Raw genomic sequence first — 15,616 nt, forward strand, 5'->3', positions numbered from 1 at the left:
AGCCCAAATGAGTTTAGTGTAATGAGATTTAATTGTGTTTTTAAAACAGAAGCTCTGTTTGTTATTAATTATTGAAGAAATGAAGCTGTCACGGTTGTGACCAACAACATCATCATGTTTTATCTTATTAGCTCTAAATGATCTCAATGTTTGCATTTGCTTTACACACTAGATTAAACCCTGTATATTGGGACATTTTCAAGTTTGTGTTTGTTTTGGATCAGAATTGACTCTGTTGGGAACAGACTTATGTGTATTGGTTTAATGAAAACACTTAGTTTAAAGTAATATTGCCAATATATGTTCTTCTAAATCCACCAAATGTTTTAAGCCAAGTTAAAAAGAAATCATATTTGAATAATAATAGTATTAAATAATGATAATAATAATAATAATGAGAAGAAGCAGACGAAGAAGAAGATTTTGAAATTCAGTAGTTTCATTTTTATCTTTTTAAGTAACCAATCTATTATTGATCCTCTCCAGGTAATAATCAAACAAGCCCCGGTCTAACTCACAGTTTACAGTTAAATATATATTGGTACTGCTCCTCTGGGAAACATTATTAATTCATAATTGAAATTCTGTCACTTCTACCTCTGCCAGGTCCCAACAAGATGCTGATTGGACAACACTTTGGAAGCAACCTCTTTTCGGCCAAAAACCCAGCGAGACGATGTTGTTTTGTTTATTAACCATTTGCACGGCTTCATGCTTGAGATGGATAGTTTCCCCAACACACATTGTCAACCAATGTATCAATAGATTGTTCAAGCGTGGAGCTGAAAGTCTTTAAATGTTCATCTCTATGCATGTTCAGAGGCCAACTGAGACCCATCAGAAACGCTGTGATCAATATTGTACATGTGTCTCCAAGGAGGCGTAAAGCTGATCATTCTGGATGAGGCCTGCTTCTTCCTGCATAGCAAGTGATCTCCTGTGTGTGTGTGTGTGTGTGTGTGTGTGTGTGTGTGTGTGTGTGTGTGTGTGTGTGTGTGTGTGTGTATAGATAGAGTAGATCTATATGCATGCATGTATGTATGTTATATATCCATAAACCCATCTAACCACCCATACGTCTATAATAGGAAAAGTAATGTCCATTCCCTGAAAGGATAGGATGGAGGCTGCATCAAAGGTAAACTGACACCATGAGAAACACAAGCATGGAGCTAGAATAAATCAGGAATAACTACACTTGAAATAAATAACAATATGTATCAGTAAAGGTTAAAAATAAAATCTCAGAAGTATGAGTATGAGAATGGATTTATTCACATGCCGAGTTAAATGAAGCGAGTAGTTGAATGTTTGAAACTGTCTTTTATTATACATGTATTTTCCCTGTAATCTAGGTATTTATAAATATGTTGTACATTTATCAACCATACATAAATTCAGTATATATAATGTAGAGAAAAGCGCAACCACAACATACATTTGTTATGTAAATGCACATTTTGAAAAATAGAAAAATCATTTTTTAGATAGACACACTTTTCCTTGAAAATCATTGTTTTTGCACTTTAATTTAAGTGACCTTGAGCCTCTTTATTTCATCCCTTTGATTTAAAACATTTCATGAATGCATCCATCCATCCATCCATCTTCTCCCGCTTATCCGTGGTCTGGTCGTGGAGGTAGCAGTTCCAGCAGAGAGCCCCAAACGTTCCTTTCCCTGGCCACATCAACCAGCTCTGACTGGGGGATCCCAAGGCGTTCCCAGGCCAGTGAAGAGATATAATCCCTCCACCTGGTCCTATGTCTACCCCTTGGTCTCCTCCCAGCTGGACGTGCCTGGAACACCTCCCTAGGGAGGCGCCCAGATGGCATCCTTACTAGGTGCACAAACCACCTCAACTGGCTCTTTTCAATGCGAAGGAAGAGCGGTTCAACTCCGAGTCCCTCCCGGATGACTGAACTTCTCACCTTATCCCTAAGGGAGATGCCCGCCACCCTGCGGAGAAAACCCATCTCGGCCGCTTGTATCCGCGATCTCGTTCTTTCGGTCATGACCCATCCTTCATGACCATAGGTGAGGGTAGGAACGAAAATGGCCCTGCACACAGAGAGCTTTGCCTTCTGGCTCAGATCTCTTTTCGTCACAACGGTGCGGTAAAGCGACTGCAGTACCGCTCCCGCTGCTCCGATTCTCCGGCCCATCTCACGCTCCATTGTTCCCTCACTCGAGAACAAGACCCCGAGATACTTGAACTCCTTCACTTGGGGTAAGGACTCATTCCCTACATGAATGCAGATGGCCTTAAATGTTGTTGCCTTTGGACTTGTTTCCCTTTAACACACTCATTTGAATAAGGAGGAACGATCAAATACAGTAAGAATCTTAAAACAAGCCAAACATCTTTTTCTGTTTACTTCCACCAGTCTAAACAAAGTGGCACTCTCACTGTGACGGTCGCCCAGGGGATCTGCCTGTATTTTATGCATTCACATAAACCTGTTGCGGCTCCTTTACAGATCCTTTTACATAATACATGAGCAGCGTAGCAGAGGGAATAACACTAACCCTAAAGCTGGCTACACACCAACCCGATTTTGGGAGTCAGAGGCCGTCAGAGGCAGTCGGGCATTCGCGGCGCCCTACTCAGGTTGGTGTGTCCCGCACCGTCGTCTCTTTACGGCACCTTTTCACACCTCCCGCGGGAGGTCAGAGAAAGTCGGCCCAAGCAATCACTCTGATTGGCTGTTCACACTACCGCTGCCTGCTGGTAAGGACAGTTATTGCCACTCGTCCACTGAAGTATTTGCGGTGTATTCGTAGGCGGGCGGCGTAGCCGACGCAGGTGACGTAGCTGACGTAAAAGTCGGGACGCCTTCGGTACGCGTTCTTTGGTCTCAGGTGGGTGTGTAGCGGCCTTAACAACACAACCAGCAACAGTCATCATCAACAACAGCATCAACATGTATGATGAATATGCCAAAAGGAGATAAAAACGAGCCAATCATACATATGAAGAATGATCAAGAGAGAATAACCTTGGTACCAGTAGTTAAACATGATGTTTTAGTAGCAAAGATATTCTTGCCACCGCTCAGATTTATAATGCAGACTACATGATGGTGAGTACTGATTTTTTATATTTATGACCCACGTTTAGGTCTACATTTGAATATAGCAACTCTATTTTCAAGAGAAATGTGAGAGCTTTCTAATGGGGTTCAAATGAAGAAGGGTTTTGTTGGTTGTTGTTTTTTTCCCCCTCACAAATATACAGAACAAATCCAAAACATAAATCTTAAAAATCTCCCATGAATTGGTCTGGGGTCCCAACGATAGACCTTATATAGGAAGTGGACACAGTGACGTCATCCATTGGTCCATCTACAGTACGTATTTGAGGGGCTAGTTTGGCATTTTGGTTGTTGCCATAAACATCTTGGTATTTGCAACCAAAAACAACGTGACAGGGTGGAGCAACGTTCAACCAAACAATGAAAAAGACATTTTAAGGCGACCAACCATTATCTTACTAGAACTGAAAGGAGTACAGTCTTAACCCTCCTATTGTCTTCGTTTTCCCCCCCTTGCTTTGGTGTTCGCGGTCCAATTTGAAGGTCCTGTTTTAACTGCTATTACATTAACACAAAAACCATTAATCATCACCAAATTTCATTTAACACCCTTTCAAACTGTAAATATTGTATCAGACTACTGGTATACATGAACAACTGCAGTAAATATACAAAGAATAGACACTGAACAAGTATTGCGTTCGCCAGGTGTGATTCACATGGGGGTATTGGGCACATAAGGGGGGGAGCACATCTAGAGTATGTGTGTGTGTGTGTGTGTGTGTGTGTGTGTGTGTGTGTGTGTGTGTGTGTGTGTGTGTGTGTGTGTGTGTGTGTGTGTGTGTGTGTGTGTGTGTGTGTGTGGGTGTTTGTGTGTGTGTGTGTGTGTGTGTGTGTGTGTGTGTGGGTGTTTGTGTGTGTGTGTGTGTGTGTGTGTGTGTGTGTGTGTGTGTGTGTGTGTGTGTGTGTGTTTTATCTGATCCGGATGGTTACTAATTCCTTTTCTTTATGGCGGTCGGACCGGGAACACCATGGGTGTTACAAAGTTGACTAAATCATCCAAAATTCAATGAAAGTGGTGATCAGCCATTGTATATGTTCAAATGTCTACTGTGAAGGATATCATAAAGCCTTATATTAATGCAATCGAATGTAAAACAAAAAAGTTATGATTGATGAAAGTAGTAAATCGGTCAGATTTGACCAGAAGACCACAGGAGGGTTAAGAAGAAAACACGGTGAGCATCAAAACTACAACACAACCATGGTACCGATCTCTCAATCACAAGGTAGTTCCACCTTAAATCATACCCTGCTTTGACGTCTATTTTACAATAAATAGGACCATAATATAGGAAGTGATCATCATACTGTATTGAAGAAGACCTAAACTAGCAATTGAGAACGTAACATTTTCAGGAAAATCATAACTAAGGCAATACAATACAAATCATGTTCTTATAGAATCTTTAAAGTAAACTGTATAACCATACTTGTTTTTGCAACTAGTGGAGTTGCCCCATGCTGGATATTAGAGAGAATGCCGGTTTAACGCACTCTGGCATTGGCATAGGAACCAGAACAGCAAACAGGTGTATTTTTGTCGAGGGGTACCTGCCAATTGTCCGATGCAGAGCGAAGAATTAGAGGTTGAAGAATGGCCCCAATGATGAGTGGCTGTCTAAATGAGAGATAACGTTACAAAAAATACTATTTCCCAACCAACTGAACACACACTGTATGTTAAGTATCACTAGCATGGAGCCATGTAGAGTATATTCCTTCAAAGCGACACATGATCATGTTTACATTCAGCATGTTCACTGCCTAGAGAGTCAGAACAGTGTTCCAGGTCGGGATGTAAAAACAGATTAGACACAGGCGCTGGTCTGTTTTGTTGCCGGGACTCGGATGGCTATTTCTGGCCAGGCTCCTATGATTCATCAGGGGCTGTTTGGAGGACTGACGTGTCAAGATGTGTCATTCCACTAATTGTCACTCTGACTTATCCTAAGCCCCTCTTCAGCCCCTGAGCTCTCTTCTGACCCGAGATAATTCTGGTAAAAAACTAAGCAGACAGAGCAGGTTTTGTACACCTCAGGAAAGGAAAATCTGGTTTGGCTCTCTGGAGGTTTAGCGCACAGCTGGACTACAAATGTTTTCTGAACATGAAAACAGGTTTCTTATACTTGCAAGTCAGTTTTTGGATCAATGGTAGACTAAAACATTTGTGCTAATAAATAATTCAACGGTACACTACAGGATTTATTCTCAATCTTTTGAAGGTTGAACTTCCCTCCTCTGCACCTGGCATGCATTCAGGTGATATTTTTTTCAAAATATTTTTGGAAAATCGTTGGCAGAAAAACACTTCAATTCTTTATGTATGTTTTGAAACACACACCATCAAAAGTATGTATCCTCGACTCATGATTGCATTGATAGTATAAGTAAGGCATAGTGAACCATGAGGTGATTTAGATTTAACAAACACATTCTTGTTATGGTGAGTTTGTTATAACTTTTACTCTAAACAAGTGTGTAATATTCACATTTGAGGCGACTGTGGCTGCGAGGGAGTGCGGTCGTTTTTCAACCAGAAGGTTGTGAGTTCGATCACAGCCCATTCAATCAACACGTCGATGTATCCTTGGGCAAGATACTTAACCCTGAGTTGCTCCCGATGGCATGGCCAACGGTGTGTGAATGTGTGTGAATGTTATGCCCTAGGCCTAGAGTAAGGTAAACTGCTCTGTATGAATGGGTGTGAATGGGTGAATGACATGTACAGTAGTATGTAAAGCGCTTTGAGGGGTCTTAAAGACTGGATAAAGCGCTATATAAGTACAGTCCATTTACCATTTACCATTTGAAAATACTACTTTTGTCTCCCGCACTTATATAGTCTTTCTTATCGGGATCTTTTTGAATATTTTTTGTTTTAAAAGGAAATCTGTGTTGGTGTAAAAGTTGTTACATCTGAGTCACCCTCAGATATTACCGCGCTCTAATAAGATATCAGGAAGAAGGTTTCTTTTGGCCTTGAGTTTCGCCTCTGCCTTGTCTTATTGGCAAAACTGGATTGGTCTGAATACTACCTGAAAATAATACCTGCAAACACCACAAAGGCCTGAAAAAGTATTGTATTGCCTAACCATTATTTTGCGGTCAATATTTGTATTTACAGTTAATATTTTAGGATTGGCTTCTGTTTCTGTACTAACTTTAACATTAAAAAAGTAGAATAACCAAGGTTATCCATGTTTTTAACTTATTTATCAGGGAACACATACATGTCTTTGTTTCAAAGTGTGTGTAACATTCAATATAAAGAGATGTTTCCTACTTATAGTGCTGACACTGGGTCACATGACATGGAAGGTATTGATAAGATAAGAGCTTTTAAATAAATAAATATTACCTGCACTTTAACATGTGAAGAGTGCATTTATATATTTAATATGATGTGGAAAAGCCTCAAGTTCTATTGCACGCTTTATGTTTTATAGGAGTTTATATGTCCTGGTTTTAGTTCACTCCTCTAATGCATATTTTTCTCGCTTCATCTCTGCAGCAGCAAGATCAATGAAGTCCATTTTATCTCGTCTTATCTTAAAACCTACTCGTCAAAACAAGTAGCAACTACAGCCATCAAATGGATATAAAAGTGCACCATGTACCATTGATGTATGGGGGAGAGAAAATACAGTCTAGTGGAATAAAAATCGGTCTACTCTGAGAACCACACTGTACTGCAGCTCTTGCATAAATGTACCTCGTCCTCCAGCAGATGTCTACTGGGAGTGAGCATGATTATTAACTCTGTCTCAAAGCTTAAATATGCAGGTCTGTGCTGTCATCAAACTTTTCCTCAACTTCTGCACCACTGGCAGCCGTGATATGATTTATGAAACTAAATTTACTGGACAACATTGAGCAACAATGCCTGGCTCGCTTTGTGTGCCGCCCGTACCGAAAATAAATGTTCACCTCAACAATGTCATACTGCTACTTGCTATAATGAAATCATTTTTCATGCACATTTACATCCCGATATTATTCAGGAGGCTCAATATTTCCATTTGGGGCATGAAAACACCAATTCCCCATCTGGTGTATAAGCCCCCATCGTGATTATGTGCTGGGATAGGCTCATATTACCCAGGGTATCCTATTTAATGTATTTTTTTGTGGTCACACTGAGTTTTCTTTTCATAATAATATCCAAAGTATTCGGCTTAATTATGTATGCTGGGGTATTTGTGATTAGGATATGAATATGCATATAAACAGCTTAGCCCAAATATGACCTCAACTGAAGCATGAGCTGGTATCTACAGTATCCTCTCTGTGAGACTGCGCTCAATGGTGCAATGTCATTTTCACTGAAATGTTTTAATAAGCTCCTCTTAATAGGCCCACCATGATACTTGTGATTAGCTGACATTTTTCACACTGCATATTCCTTCACTGATTAGCGTCTCGGTTTCGATGCTCAGTTCATATTAGTATTTGTTCCTCTACTGTGACATGTCTCCATGCTTTAATGTTCAAAAAGCTCTTTATTTTTCTCATACTGCCTGTGCTGCAGCACCTTGTTTCACCCTCTGTCTGAAACCAGAGCCCAGTCTGCTCTGATTGGTTAGCTGGCTGGCTCTGTTGTGATTGGTCAACCGCTCAGAGATGTCCCGCCCCTTAGCCTATCACTTACAATGTGTTGGAGCGCTAGCCAATAGAAGTGCGAGTGTTACGTGCTGATAACACTATGTTACAGAAGTAAACAAAGGAGTTGAATGTAGACGTTTCAGGCATCTTATATTTTCTTATTCTATATTAAAAGTATGCTTCAAGCTAAAATAAATAGGCCCAGGTTCTTGGAGAGGTTTAAGGGGTCCCTGCCAAAATGAAGGTTGGTTCGATATTACTCTCCCTGTTATCTCCTTTCCGACAATACAGAAAGGCAACAAAGCCTTTAAAAGGCTCCGCGGGATGAAACCTCTATTAAGTCCTCCAGACCTCCATTAGGTCCCGATTGATTTTTACAAAAAAGTTTGGGCAGCTATCTTCTAACTTTATATTCCCCAAAACCCCGAGCATCCTAAAACATCAGGGTTTATAAACCTATTTATTTTAATCTCCTCCCAAAGGAAGGCTCTTCTGCACCAGAAATGAGTCCCACTAAAATCTTATCCACGCCCCTGGGTTTGAGGGGTCTTATCTTCGGTTGTATTTTAAATAGGATGCACTTTGTCTTGTGTTGACAGGTGAATCCAGGGATGTGACCGCTCCCGCCACGCACGCACCGCTGGAGCACCGCCCTCCTGTCCGCGTGCTGCCGGGAGGAGCAGAGGCGCGAGCACACCGGAGAGGAGCACCAGCACTCACTCACAGCACCGTGGGGATGTGACAGCGATCTCCACAGTTGCATATGCCCGGTGAAAACCTCCAAGTTTGTCTTCTGTGAGGAGGAGACAAAGGAGACATTTAAACGCGCGCGAGAGAGAGAGAGAGAGAGAGAGAGAGAGAGAGAGAGAGAGAGAGAGAGAGAGAGAGAGAGAGAGAGAGAGAGAGAGAGAGAGAGAGAGAGAGAGAGAGAGAGAGAGAGAGAGAGAGAGAAGAAATAAATTGCGCGGAGGAGCGTCAGCCGCTGCAGAGATTTCCAGCGGTGCCTTCTCTGTTTGCGCGTGGACTCGCTCGAGATCGGAGCCCGTGAACCGAGCCAATCAAACATTTAGGAGACAAGAGAAAGGAAGAGGGAGGAAAAGAAACACCCTCTTCTTCAGACTCCCAAAACATCTGCATTTGGAGCCCTGCAGATGTAGAGGTGAGTGCCGCTGTGATCACTCTGAGGTGTTGTGTGCTGTGACAGTGAGTTGAGGTGATGGTAGCTGAAGGACTCCCAGGTAAGGACACGTGGTTGGACTGATAAGTGTGTATCAGTGTGTGTTCTGGTTCTTATCGTCCCTGCAGCGTGTCACCAACATGCAGCCCGGGTCACAACTTTACTGCCTCCTCATGTGGGGCTGTGTGTCTGATAACATCGGGAATGCAATAAGTCAAACCCAGAGAGCATGCATCCAATTCCTACCCAACCCAGGGAGCAGGAAGAATCAGAGTCCAGATCTTTAGCTGTGTCTTTAAAGCACATTAAAGCTCCACTGGAGACATAAACAACAGGAGGCTTTGTTTATCTAAATGAAATCTTTGCCTAATGGTTTTCTGCAAAAAACATACAGGTGCCAGGAGGTCAAACTACATAACTGTGTGTGTTATAAGCAGGGTTGGGAGGGTTGATTTAATAATGTTTACAATGACTTATTACCTAAAACATGTAATCAGTAACCTAATCTAACATCATTAAAAACCTGATTACTTTGTCACTTTTGGAATACCTAAATATCAAATGCAATACAAATACACAATATAAAATAAATATCAATACCATTACTTAACTGTATTATGAAAGACAACAGAACAATGTAACCTTAAAAAAGTAGAAATCAAGATATTTACTTAAAACATTTCTCACTTTTCAGTGTTTGCAGAGAAAATAAATTCTATAAGCATAATAATACAATCGTCAATAGACCAAAAATGAAAGTGCACAATGCAGGATCACAGTTTACAATGCACAAATGAAGTTTGTATGCATGTGCTTTGCAATATACCATTCTTGATTTTAAAAAGGTACAGTATTGTAACATTGAAAGCCTACTACAGTAGTTATCCACAATTTTCAAAATAAACCAGTAATCTGATTACCTAATCCCGTTACATGACAACATGACATTTGTTTATATTTGGCGAACATTGTTGAACACTGTAAATGTGAAGTTATGCCTTTTTTAGTTTTGGGTCATTATGAATGAAGTACCTTTATTTTTTGTGGACTGTTGGTTCGTCAAACTATTTGGCATTTAGGGCTGTTAGACTCTCAACTTCTTAATACTGTAAGTAAATGTTTAACTAAAGGAACATTCAATTAAGAAAGAAACTAAATATTAATTAGCAACTGCGCTTAAAACTAAAACAGACAGACCTGAAATAACTTAATGGTTAAAGTGTAAACAGCTTCTTTACAAACTTTGATATCCATAATGCAATGATTTTCACCTTATGAACGCTGGCTTTAAACTGTATACTGAAGGCACGCATTGTCCTTAATGTCGGCAAAGAATTGCATCATCTGCGGGTCGGCTGACGTCCCGCGGTGCGATGACAGCTCCATGGCTCATCCGACAGGCCTGTAGCTAAACAGCAGCTCATTACAAGTACAGCGGCTCGGCTTTCCTCTGGCAGGAGGCTGCCGGCTCATTAGGGGTCACCGAGGGGCGAGTCTCCCTCTCCGAGCCGCGGCTTGTTATAGCAGAGCTCTGTGAAACCACTGTTAATTGGAAATAATTCATTTCCACTGACAGATTGGAGAGCTACACAAGTCAGTAAAAGTATCTGCACTGTGGAAAACTCACAGTTGGACTGATTATTTTGTGTATAATAGCCGTGAGGCAGCAGAGATTACACAGACTGCCACTCCACAAAGGCATGTTTGATCCCTACACTAGAAAATAGTTCACCGTGTCAGTGATTTTGTATTCTTCCTGGCTGCAGGCTGCCCCTGATCCTCAGTGTTTGTCTTAAAGAGATTTGTGGAGTATTACATTCTCGGCTTATCCAAAAATGAGCAAAGAGATGAAGACAGCTATAGCAACACCGATCTGTCACTCAAACTGGCAACTCCTTTACTATTCCCAACTTTAAGCCTTGATATCATTTAAACAGGTGAGCTATATACAAAGTAGTTGTCATGAAGAAAGGAAATAACTATACACTGTAGAGATCAAAACATGTTTCTTGTAACAGGCTGTAATCTGTTTATTTATATAATGTGAAGTTGAGCATTTTGATATGGGGGACTTTGGCGATTGAACCAGGTGTGACCTTGGTGGAAATGCAAATTTTTGTACTCCTGCTTTGACTTCATTCCTTCAACACCTGAGTTGGGGCTTGAATGCGATTCTTATACAGAACAATAAGGCTGCTGATGTTTGGTTAAAAGTCTGTTTAAGTGCAGTATTTAGAAACGTAACCAGGACGGAATATAGTTTGGATAGTCTTAGAGAAAAAGCTAGATTTAGCCTAAAGTAGACCAGGTGTGTGAAGACAGTGAAGCGGAAAAAGATCCGCCGCTAAGACACAAGTCCATTGACACATCGAGTAAAAACAACTGCTCCTAATACTAGACTCCTGGTACTAGGATGGGTTAAAAGCAGAGAACAAATGTCACTGTGTGTGCGGTGTTTGCTCTGCATGTGTGACCATTAAAGAGGGTTTCATCCCTCCCAATTATTATATTATTATACAGTATGAAGGGGTCATGCTGTGCTGTGGCAATAATGAACCCAGTGAATATTGGTATATGCTGCTGCTTTTACTGAAAAAGCCTAAGTACATTATTTCTCCCAGCTAACTTTTTGCTGAAAGTTGCTCCAGCCTCCACTCAGGTAGTCCAGACAGCCACTCACTTGATTCTTCCGTCAAAGGTTAGACAAATGCCACAAATAATTGTGGGCCTGCCTCTTGACCGCGCTCTTGCCCCCAGAGTGTTACGGGGGTTGATTATCTGAGGTGGTGCGGGTCATGAATGTCTGCAGCTGGAATCTATTGGGCAGCCATCAAGCTTCGCTGTGACACGGAGGCAGCGAGGCGTACGCGAGGCTTACGCGATCGGAGAATGAAGGTTGCTTCAGTGATACTGGATCTATTCTCCGGTGTGTGAGGAGAAATCTTAACGCCAGCGCTGACTGAATGACTGAGCGTGTGACTGACTTCCTGCCCGGCTGAACATTGAAAGAATGGACAGTACTTACAGCATGCTTAGCGCCGATGCCAAGATTATGAGAGGAAGGAGTTGAAACACTCCAGGCATGAATCCAGACTGTATATTCATACACTCGGAGATGCATTGATGTTGCCGTCAAGTGCTTAGCTGGTTCAGTGAGCAACGTGCAAAGAGTGAATATCATGTTTATTAAGAGACGGGAAGAGGAGGGGTCTCAGGCTTCGGGTATAATATTCACTCCCATATGCTCAACATAATGTTTGCTGCTACTTCAGGAAGAGTGAGTCAGTCGTAGACAGGGACGTTTTTTCTCGAGTTCACCTTGAATCCCAGCATCTGTTGGGGAAGTTTGTGACGTTCAATTGAATAAAGTTTTCTTACATAAGTTGGTTTCTGAGGATCCAACATAACCTCTTAATTTGTTATCTCAGTATGAAGGAAACTTATGTCTGCCGGATGTCCATTTTCTTCAAATTCTTCTCCATTTTCACTACAATTGAAGGTGCATTACTATGAGTTTCATAACTGTGTGAGCAAGAGTCTTACTCATAGAGACTAGATGGGTTTCTTGCTGTTTGTTATGTATAAAATGTAACCCTTTTTGTACTAAATGTATTTGGTTACCCTAACCCTAACCCTAGTAGTGGTACAGTAGGTTGAATGTTATATTGAGCCAGGAAGACAGAAAAAGCCAAATCTTGTTATGACATTACAAGATGGTTAATGAAATTAGACACATGTTCTTTCCACTGAGGTTTTATACTTTTTTCAATAGCTTTTCTTTTGCTTTTTATGTATCTTACACTCAACTACTAGTATTTGCTCAACTACTGTTCACAAGGGTGAAACAAATCCTTACTGACATTTGCACTCTTAGTTTTATGTAACAGCTGTTCTTGGAAAGAAAAGCTCCCGTTGAGAGGAGACTTTATTAAGCCATAACTGCCTCTGACTGAGCAGTGCAAAAAGAACAAAAAATACTATTGTATCTTATTTCATCTTCCGTTTTATACTACTGAGAGTTCAATACTTTTGATGCTTTAAATGTATATAAAATAATTGCTTAATACTGTTAACAGTGAAGTCCTTACTGACATTTTACTGACTTTTTTAGGTAACAAATCTGTCCTTGGGAAGAAACAGAGACTTTGTTAAGCCCTGTCTGCCTCACATTGCAAACGTTAAAGGTCCCATGTCATGCTTTTCCGGTTATTACCCGTCCCCTTGTGTGTTATGTAGCTTTTTCTGCATGTAAACGGTCTGCAAAGTCACAAACCCTCAAAGTACACCCTGTAGCGAATAAAACTCTAACACAGAAAAGACCTGTCTATGCTGCCCCAGAATGCCTCGTTGGAGCTTCGCCGGCACACACACTCACTCAGCCTTATCTTTTCTCAGCCGCGGCTCCGCGGATCTCCACACACACTCAAAGCCTGGCTGTGAATGTGTGTGTGCTCAGGCTGAGTTCCGCTGTGTCTTGCTGTCTCGCAGACCCACGCAGCAACCAGGAAACGACACCAGTAATCCAGCTCACACTGTCCGCTCCTCGAGCCTCAAAGGGCGAAGCAGCGAGCCCCGCAACGTCCCGCCAACACGGCACCCAGACCCCATGCAGCATTCTTATTACTGGTGTCATTTTCTGGTTGCTAACAAACGCCATTGTAACACATAAACACTGATGTTCTGCTGTAACGGTGCCGGACTCATCAGAACAGAGTGGGCGAGCTGACCAATCAGAGCACAGTGGGCTCATAGGGAGGGGGGAGGCAGGAGCTCCAACAAGCCGTTAAGGACAGAGAGTGAATACACATACTATACAGAGATGCTGTATGAGAAACCAATGTGAGTTTGGAACATTGAACAATATAAATATATTCTAGTAGACCTCAACAATGGAATTATGATCAGTAGAAATGGCCATGACATGGGACCTTTAAACAATATTCTGTTTTATGGAGAAATTGTGTTTCGTTTGAACACAAACCACCCTGTTGGTCAAAGTGTGTAAAACAGGCAGATTTGACATCGCAACAGTGTGCTCTATCTCATACCGAGTTCCCAATGAGTAAAGCCTTAGAATAACTCTAAACAACGAACATAAAATCATATTTTCATGTTAACAATATTGTATTTATTCCAGTTTAATGATTGTGATTGAAAAGCCTAAGGAGGCTGGTAAACATTGCAAAGAGGGATTTGTATTCCTTAATAATATTCGTAAACTTAACCATGTTGTACCCTGAGAAAGGCTAAACCATATCAAAGACTACATTTATTAACTACATCATCTCATTTAGCTGTAGCTGTTATAAACAAAAAAAAAAGACTTATTGACCAGTCGTTGAACCAGGGACCCTGCGGTTGTGAGTCAACTGCTTTCCAGCTGAGCCACAGCCCACACACTGAACCTACCCGAAAACACTGCATGCTATGTATTCCTGTATTTATTCATTTATTCATGTTTTTATTCCTACATTTATTTATGCTTTTATTTATTTATACTTATGACATGTTCCGACCTCTATATAAGTGAGGGTCTGAGCTCTCTTAATTCCATCGTGTCACCGGGCCCGGGTACAGGAGGGGTAACATCGTTCTTATTATACATCCATGGGTATTATGAGCGTTGTGGTTCAACCGATCTAAGGCCCCGGCCCCACGGGAACGCATACGGCAAAACGCATAGGATTAACGCAAACGCAATCGCCAAAAAGCTTCCGTCCACACGCAATATACACCGGATAGTGTCTTGCCACACGAGACAGCTCCATTTAGATCCAACCGCTGGAAAAGCTGCAGTACATATGCCGAGCCTGTACGTGGCGCTGTAACTTCTTCCACAAAAGCAGCAACTTCCTCCACAAAAGCAGCGAAGAAGAATGGTTGTCATGGCTGCACTTCTGTTTATTCCCCCGCGGTGGGGGCCGAGGGAACCGGGCAGAGTTTTTCGCCGGTCAACGTGTGTTAAAGTTGAAATGTTCCGGAAAAAATTATAAAAGTGCCGGTCAAAGGTCTTCTTTGTTATTTATTGAGCTTTAAAACAAATGAACACCGACTCTATATAATGATATACAATAATAAAATACACGGAGCCTGTCTCTTTTCCCTCTCTTCTGACAGCGTCAGTGTCTGTCTCATGCAGCAGCTGATCCAGTAAGTAAACCCGACAGTAAAAATAAACATATTTATAACTAGTTTAGGTAGTTTGAGAGGTAATTAAAATAGCTAAGGGTGATGATCTGACTTGAAGTGTGTGTTTTGCTTAGCTGCATCACAGCGGGAGGAGCTGCGTGTCTCCGTCCTGTCAGATTAGACTTCACTCGCGTTTATGTCCATATCGAGATAAAGATAAATAATCTGAATTCAGTGTGCAGTGTACTTTTGCGGGGGTGAGCAGCAAAGGTGGGGAGAGGCGGGGCTATTGCGTCGTCATTATCAGAAAAGGATGACCGTATAGGCTACCACACGGCCCCGTTGGACCCCCCAGAGCGCTCCGTTCCAAGATCTATCCACCTTTGGACCCGTTGTCGTTTGCAGGGTCCGTTTCTACCGTTCCGTTACGGCGTCGTGTGGCAAAAAGGGCTATACGCAAGAGAAATATGCGGATACAACCCGTGTTCGTTCCCGTGGGGCCTGGGCCTAAAGCACTTTCTGAAGCAGTCACGTGGTATCGACAGGCAGCGAGGCTTCGTTTGTCATCGGTGACGTCACTGGCCCAAAACGATACAAGCCTCCATACAAGCT

General features: G+C 41.8%; 2 protein-coding genes across 2 annotated transcripts in view; one reads left to right on the forward strand and one right to left on the reverse strand.

The window, feature by feature from the left end:
- Positions 1 to 15,616, reverse strand: part of eif4g2b (eukaryotic translation initiation factor 4, gamma 2b) — a 150,686-nt gene that overhangs the window by 131,881 nt on the left and 3,189 nt on the right. The gene's annotated exons all lie outside the window — the stretch shown is intronic.
- The window catches only part of mgat4c (mgat4 family member C), a 114,341-nt gene continuing 107,364 nt past the window's right edge, over positions 8,640 to 15,616 (forward strand). The window contains exon 1 of the mRNA XM_034149093.1: positions 8,640 to 8,857. The gene's annotated coding sequence lies outside the window, so the exon portion shown is untranslated. The remainder of the gene's footprint in view (positions 8,858 to 15,616) is intronic.

Source organism: Trematomus bernacchii, unplaced genomic scaffold (assembly GCF_902827165.1).
Source record: "Trematomus bernacchii unplaced genomic scaffold, fTreBer1.1, whole genome shotgun sequence".
NCBI classification, from domain to species: domain Eukaryota; kingdom Metazoa; phylum Chordata; class Actinopteri; order Perciformes; family Nototheniidae; genus Trematomus; species Trematomus bernacchii.